The sequence below is a fragment of the Taudactylus pleione genome, unplaced genomic scaffold, assembly GCF_031769625.1.
Source record: "Taudactylus pleione unplaced genomic scaffold, aTauple2 ptg000066l, whole genome shotgun sequence".
Lineage (NCBI taxonomy): Eukaryota > Metazoa > Chordata > Amphibia > Anura > Myobatrachidae > Taudactylus > Taudactylus pleione.
The window spans coordinates 25,329,926-25,336,418 of NW_028284468.1; the positions used below are offsets into that span (position 1 = coordinate 25,329,926).

Sequence of the window (6,493 nt, forward strand, 5' to 3'; positions counted from 1 at the left end):
TGTTTGGTTAAAATGTGTGGTGTCTGCTAAGTGCTCTAGGGGAATATAAATTAGAACCACCCCTACTGAAACATGGGATTTGCATACCCATGTACAATCATATGAATAGTATATAAATGCCATTAACATGTGATATGATTATCCCCAGGCACTATTAGACTGACATTACTTATACCTGCATTTAGATCATCTTTTTATATGGCTATATGAATATGATATACAGTACATACTTTAGAAGGTAACCAACATAACCAATTTATTCATTAATCAAAGTATGCTGGTGCAATACTTTGTTTGGAATTTATGTCCATTGTTTAATCAAAGCAGACTTCTCATACTGAGTTAGTCCTACATAATGCCCTTAACTATATTACACCAGGACCCCCAATCTCCTATTTATATAGTCCTACAACCATACCTTACTGAATATGAGCAATCTCGTCTGATCTTGGAAGCCATACAGTATTGGGCTCGATTAGTACTTAGATGGGAGACCACCAGGGAATATTGGGTGTTGTAGGTAATATTTAGGAGCAGAACGGGACTAGGGCCCTCATTCAGAGCCGTACGCTCTGAGCAGAGCGCACGCTCTGAATGAGGGCCGCCCTCCATGAAAATGGAGCGTCCTCCTGGACGCTCATATAGCTGTGGGTCACCACCCACAGGCTATACGAGCGTGCAGTTAGATGGCCGCGATGGTCGTGACCATCGCGACCATCGAAACTGCGAGCCGGAGCCTGCGGTTGAGGTTTTCAACCGCAAGCTCCGGAGTGATTTTGGCTCTATCAGAGCCAAAATCACTCCCACTGACATCACTAGTGATGTCAGTGGGCTGGCTTCTGACGGGAGGCGTTCCCGTGGGAACGCCCCCATCAGGGAGGCACGCCCCCGGCACGCCTACCAATGGGGGCGTGCTGTCAATCAACATCGACAGCACGCCCCCTTTGATCAGACACAATGAGCGAAGGACTTTCCTTCGCTCATCGCATCTGGCGCTTGCGCACGACGGAGCTCCCTCCATCGTGCGCATGCTCAGTGCACACCATCGACCCACTTGCGAGCGGACAGCCGCTTGCGAGTGTGTCTGAATCAGGCCCTAAGTGTATAATAGCAGGGACATAAGTGATTACATTTGATTTGGTTTATGTTGATTTCAGGATCACCACGGTTACAAAACTCCTGTATGATGTGAATAAATAATCTAGAATTTATAGGAGCACGATTACCCAGAATAATTTTAAATATTTATTTTGCCGTATCCATTTATTCTATTAAAATGAAGAGATCCGCAGCTTTTTAATAATTACTAATAAAGGTTACGTTTCATTAAATTTGATTTAAGAGTTCCCCAACAACTAGCCCCTCTTGGCTCTTTGTTTTTTGTACATGTTATATTTTCGGCTTTGGGAGCACCACCAACAACATGTTATGCCACAATCTCCAAATACAAAATTAAATATGGTTGGTTGTAAATTAATGCCATAATAATATATGGTTCTATGCAGTACCAAAACCCCCCATTTTTTCAAAGCAATTACACTTCTAATCTTTGTCAGACTAGACAAAATAATTTTTTCACCCATATTTAAGGTTTCTTTTATTCTTATATACAGAAATACGTTTCAATAGTCGATTATATATTATACAAATTGTCTGCTTTACTTTCTGTACTCTCATCAGCCTCGTATCTTGAGACTGACAGCAGATGCAAGGATATATTTCTTACCATACACATTGAGATAAGGGACTCTCATACATTATTCAATGCCGACGAGCAAGATAATCGGCAGTAAATCTCTGTCTCAGCTAAATGTGTATCCTTTTCACAACTTACTATACACAATCCTCATAATAAATTAGGTAAATAAAGAATATGTATTATATCATCTATTATGTTCCTCAGTAAAAGTACAAATTAAACTATATAAGCACTGTTATTACATGTTATCTGCCACTGTGCAGTCTATACAATTTATTAGGGGATTATAAATATGTGTTTGTGATCCACTGTCTTGGAACTCATCTATAACTCCATATGATATAAATGTCTCACTTCAAAATTTTGAGAGAGCCCAAATAGCAGGTATTGCCATACATGCCAACCCTCCCGCTTCTTGTGGGAGACTCATCTTTTTCCACAAGCCTCCCGCTCCCCCGCAAAACTTAATAAATACCCCACATTCCTCACAGCCCTGTCTGAAATCTGGACTGTGCATGTGCGTGTCCAGATGTGACAGAAGCCACACCAGATAACAGATTGTAATAGTCTAGCCATGAACCACGGTTTTGTGTGGGTAGCATCAGCGAGAAAGCAGGTGCAGAGTAGAGTACTGAAAGGAATCTAGTTGTTACCCAGAGGTGGAGCCTGAGTTTTCATCAGTGCAGGCAGAGAGGAGACTTGTTCTCTATCTTTCCTGCTTCAGAGGCAGCAGCGGCTTCTCCTTCTCCCCGTACCTACCTTTATTATGAGACTGACCTGTGATGTGAGCTGGGAGGGGCAGAGATGGGGATTAGGGCAAGAGAGCAATAGTTTGGTAATAACAGGAGCCCAGAGATGGATTGAGGGAGGGAGGAGAGCACAGCTGTTAAGTGCCCCGGGCCCACCTCTATCAGTGCCCCCAGCATATGATTTTCAGCTTTGGTAATTTAAAAGTGCACTGTATGCTGCAGGAACTGAACGGTGAAGGGAAGAGGGAGGTAGAAGTCTGTGCAGGGTTAGGGGGGTGGGACTACATGGCAGGCACTGTGCAGTGCAGCAGCATGAGGGAGAGGAGCACTGCACATAGTTAGTGTACACAGTGTAAGGTAGTAACGGAGAGGGGACACTGTGTATAATTGTGACTATATCTATGTATGTGTAAATGTATGTGACAGTACATATGTATGTGTATTTGTGTGTGGCACTATGTATGTGTGTGTATATTTGTGGGACTTCATGTACTGTATGTGTGTGACTGTATGTGTTTGTATAAGTATGGGAGTATATTTATGTTAATATGTGTGTGACTGCTTCCTCCTGCACCCCGTATTCCATCCTTCCCACTAATTCAAGGAGGCATTGCTGGCACTGTAATTAGCACCTTGCCAGTACCTATGTTGCACTATTACACCCCATTACTGCAAAGATCAGCTACTAGCATTCTCCTGTCCCTATATACCCCTCTGCTCTGCCTGTGCTACTCACAGTGCTACAGTTATCACCTGCAGCTGCAGGATACACCCCTGAGTGGAATACATATAGGAGGAGTTGGATACTCCTTTTGAGTGGAGCATGACATTCCCCCAGGGTTACCTACCCTCTTGATTTTAACGGGAGTCTCACGATTTTGAACTGAGACTCCCGCTGCCCCAGAAACCTTAGTGTTACTACTGGGTTTTTACCTGCCACTGCAGGACACACCTCTCAGTGATAATAGACACACCCAAAGGTGGAGCTAGACATACACTTTGGACGTAATATGGCACGCTTCCTCAGCGACATGCGGCACACTCTGCTGCCGACTGCAATCTCCCTGAAACTAGTTTTCAAAAGTAGGCAAGTATGGGTATTGCGCTGTTGGATACTAGTCTGTAAATGATTATTGGCAGGACCTAGGCAATACTAGGATCTGATCATAATTTAATATATTTTTACTTTGTTATCTCATGTTTTTTTCTAATACTTATATATAATGATAATTTGCTAATTAAAAGATGTATTAAAAGTTAAGTTTATAAACAATGATCTTTTGAGTGCCCCCAAACAAAAGAGTCTTCTTCTTCTCTTTCTTCTCTTTCTTCTCACTTTTGATTTATCTGACTCTTGGGGAGCACCGCCGAACAGGAACACAATTTTTGTTCTGATAGTGGTATTGGAGTTACAACTATTAGATATCCCATATATTTTCAGCTCCAAAAATAAGTTTACGTCACATCAACTGATTGTGCGTATATACCTGTGCATTGACTACCCCCTCTACTGTGAATAATATATACATTGGTAATATATGTGTACTTTTTTTATTTATATATCTTTACTAATGGTAATTAGATCCATTTTGTATTTTAATTAAAATAATGAAATGTTGAATTTTATCTTGATTTGTACAAAGACTGCACAACAGAGGGGGTTTCTCTTCCTCTTTTTATTGTTATACAAGCTAAAAAATAACATAGACAACACAGAACCTCAAATTAAAATTAATGTTATGCTATTATCCTGTCAGCCATTAGAGGAAATAGGGGTGTCAGTGTCGAAAAGTCCAGTCATCAGATTTAGCAGTGCCTGCAGTACACCAATGGCCTTTGATTGGACTTTTTTATGGAATATGATCTTTACTGTAGATATCCAAATGCTGTGAATTGTTTTTAAATAGCCCACTTCATAGCATATTGAATTCTACTTTGAGGACCACACCCTTTGAGAGATGCACCCTAACGAAACACATTAGATTACTTCTGCTGCTAAACTAGATGACCAGACTCAGGAGTTAGTAACTGCAGAGAGATCTGAGAGAGGAGATATCAATTGGCTTTCCTAAATAGCTTTTTGAGTATATATATATATATATATATATATATATTATTAAAAGTTATTTATATAGCGCACACATATTCCACAGCGCTTTACAGAGAATAGTTGGCCTTCACATCAGTCCCTGACCCAGTGGAGCTTACAATCTATTTTCCCTATCACATGCACACACACATACACACTAGGGTTAATTTCTGTTGGGAGCCAATTAACCTACCAGTATATTTTTGGAGTGTGGGAGGAAACCGGAGTACCCTGAGGAAACCCACGCAAGCACAGGGAGAATATACAAACTTCGCACAGTTAGGGCCATGGTGGGAATTGAACCCACAACCTCAGTGCAGTGAGGCAGTAATGCTACCATTACACCATCTGTGCTGCCCAATATATACAATTATGTATATATTCAAAATCAAACTGCAAAATCAAAACCCATGGCTAGTGTAATTCATCATCAAGATGGCAAGTTCACCTATAAAGGGGACAGGGTTACCTGCCTTGGAGGAGACATCTTAGACCTTGGGAGCAGGGAAAGAACTCCTGTGCTCCCCCAGTTGGGTAGAAGGGTAAGGTCCATGGCAGCTGTCATGATTCCCATCCAATGTCCAAACAGAGAGAGAGACCAGGAGAGAAGTCTTGAGAGAGACCTAAATAAAGACAGGGGGATTTGAGGATCTGCAGTCAGAAGCCTCCAGTGTGAACGCCAAGTAAGACGTCATGCAGCAATCAGGAGAATGTAAGAGCTGCATATGTATTGCAAAGAGGGAGAAGAAGAGTCCCTTATGCATTAATCCCCCCAGCAGCTATAGGAGCCATCCCTGTAGGAGAGAGTTGGGCTGCAGCTGGGAGCACACTGCTGAAAGTGTCAGAACTGCATTGTAGAAGCCTGCATTATGTTGTCCTATGAGTAGAAGAAGTAGTACAATGAGAGACAGATGTGTGTGACCATTGCTGGAATTTACGGAGCAGAAAGAGGCAGTCTGTGTTTATATTGCTTATATTGTCTGCAGAGAGACAGATAAAGGCAAAGTGTAGTTGCACAAAAGTAAGGAACAATGCACTTGTTTATGGGGTGTCCTCAATTAAAATTGCAGGATTGAGAGCAGTGGAGAGATGAATGTGAAGCTGTAGAACTATAGGCACTAGCCAGCGTAAGGTCAGGTGGACCTGTATGTGGTTTAAGACTGTGCTGGTGGAAAAGTGTGATGTAATCATATCCATCTATGCCACCTGACATTCCAAGTGTTTGTGCTGGAGGTACAATAGAATCTTGCTGTAACCATGATCTTAATGTTCTGAAAATCATGTGCAGGAGGAGAGAAATAAAGGAGTACCTTTTTATAAGAGAATGTCTGGCATCCAAATTATTCAGCAAGAACTGTTACTGCATTTAAATATATCTCTGTCTATGGGGGGTATTCAATTTGGAGCGATAACCTGTGCCGGACTTTTCGCTTCACATCGGAGGTTTGATGGGGAAAAAGTATCAGGAATCAGTGAAAACGGGAGCCGGCGGAGAGGTAAGTATGGCAAAAAAATGAGATATTTTGGGAATTGTTCCTGGGACCCCCCTAAAGATGTCTAGACATGGGGGATCACTATGGGTACCCCCATTTTTGCCTGATTTAGGAAGTCAGAGTTTGTAATAGCTGTGGCATGTGCATAAATGCGGCATTGAAGAAGGGTGAAGAATAGGAGCCATAGTACTTAGATTTTTTATTTTTTTTCAAAAAAACTATTTCCATCAAATTTGGGGTACATAACAATGGGTGCAAGCATATTTTTAAGTTCCTAAAGGTAATTTTCAAATTTCTTAAAAAATGCACATGCCGCTACTACCCGTATTTTAAAACACCTGCCGCATACTTGGGAACCCCTCTGGAATTAATTTGGGTAGTTTAGAAGTTTGTCCCCAATTTTTTATTTTCACCACAAAATTAAACTTAATTTTTGGGGGTGTCCCGATTTCTTTTTAAACTT

General features: G+C 41.4%; 1 pseudogene; it reads left to right on the plus strand.

Annotated features, from left to right (window-relative positions):
- Positions 1-404: 404 nt before the first annotated feature.
- On the plus strand, positions 405-523 carry LOC148534532 (5S ribosomal RNA; annotated as a pseudogene).
- Positions 524-6,493: the final 5,970 nt, after the last annotated feature.